This window comes from Sinocyclocheilus rhinocerous, unplaced genomic scaffold (genome assembly GCF_001515625.1).
Source record: "Sinocyclocheilus rhinocerous isolate Xijiao unplaced genomic scaffold, SAMN03320098_v1.1 scaffold324, whole genome shotgun sequence".
Classification (NCBI taxonomy): domain Eukaryota; kingdom Metazoa; phylum Chordata; class Actinopteri; order Cypriniformes; family Cyprinidae; genus Sinocyclocheilus; species Sinocyclocheilus rhinocerous.
In genome coordinates, this window is record NW_015644072.1 from 248,725 (window position 1) to 250,503 (window position 1,779).

A 1,779-nucleotide genomic window follows, 5' to 3' on the forward strand; every position below is an offset into this window, starting at 1 on the left:
AAAAAATGTATATATATATATAGTTTTTTTTTTGTTTGTTTTGCCATATGGAATACTAAGCATGGAAATCAAACATATGACTTTAGCATATAAGCATTCTCTACTAGTCAAGATGCAATAACAAAAAGGGTCCAAAACAAGGCCCAAAACTAATGTGATTCAATGATGGAGACCACATTTGGAGTCCATCTGGCCAGTTCTGGGAAATGTGCAGTGTGCAGAACCTTTGATCCAGGTTTTGAGATGTGACAATGTTTGTGTTGAACTAAAGCGTAGCCTGTGGGTACAAAATGAGTCAGAGAAACTCTTGAAGTGTGCGAAAGGTGTTTACAGGTGGACTATTATTAATTAAGCCACCTGTGGTGGGATTCTTTGTTTAAACACATTGTGCTGCCGTCGGTTCATCAGCCATATTAAAGGCTTTGGATCCAAACACAGATCGCATGCTCAGCATTCTTGGCTGCTGACAGTGCAGATCAGTTATAAATGAACGAGCGTGTGAAGCTTACAACTCTTCCGTTTGTGTGTCAAGGTTTGGCCAATATGTGCTCAGGATCCACCTAGAAAACCCACCCACAGGTGTACTAAGACAGATCGGTGACTCACATCAGTACCAGGATCCTGATATTGGGAACAGGAATGTGCCTTTCTTTGTACAGAAACAGGTTTCGATGAAGTCTCCTGTTTCTCAATCTTTTTTCCTCAGAAAGTCTTTGCGCTGCTCTTCTGCTGCAGTTGCTTCACAGATGAGGTGACAGGAAACAACAGCTCTGTCTTCGTGTTTTAGTGCGACCTCTCACCCTTTCACTCTTTTTGACCTGCAGCTGTCCTTGCAATGTCAGAATCTGCTGTGTGATTCTACGGACAGGTTTTTCCAAGAGAGGATTTGCCTTCGCTATTGCAGAACAGGAAAGTTATTTGAACTGAACTGAATATCCACATACTTCTCCATTATTGTACGCATTGTAGTAACGGCACAAGAATTCTCTGGATTGTTTGTGCTTTGGTGTGTCTCTATCCACGTAGGTTTCTAGATATGGATAAGTGAATGTACCTCACCCAAACACTCCCTCAATACCTCATGTAAACTGTCACCAATATACATCTACAAAGAATTGCAAAGCACTGCATGTGTAGCAGAGTTCAGCATCTTAGTTCGACCTTTAACACAAATATATGTCATGATGACAAAATTACCGTTATTTTAGAAAGTTATTCATCTCAGTTACGACTGAAATTCTTTTAACAGATAAAGACATAGGGCTGTTTAGTGTTGTCAAAAGCAATGTAACGATACAGATGTACAATACGATCACAGATGTGTTTGTTGAGTGCACAAATGCAATGGCCAATCAGAGGCTTTTAAATCAGAATCAGCTCAATCTACCTTTTTACTAATGAGCCTACTACATTTTAGTTTGTTTTCACATCATTTGATTTGTCTCCGCTTAATCCCTATCAGTCGTGTTATCTAGAATGTTTCTAAAACATAAATATTAGATTTGTATCTGTTAAATATTTGTTATCTGTTTAAAAGATGGAAATCACTTTGAAATATTATCACTCATTGTTAACATCAATTAACAGCAGCTGCAACACCCTGAACACTATATCACTGTGCTGGTAAATGTTGCACAGCACCACTTACATTTGCTTTGCTCATTCATGTCAGAATAGATGTGTGCAACAGCTAAACTCTTTCATATCTTGTAAACAGTTATTCTGCCTTTGTGATCTAATCAGCGAATCTGTCCGAACCCAGATCAGATGTGTGACTCT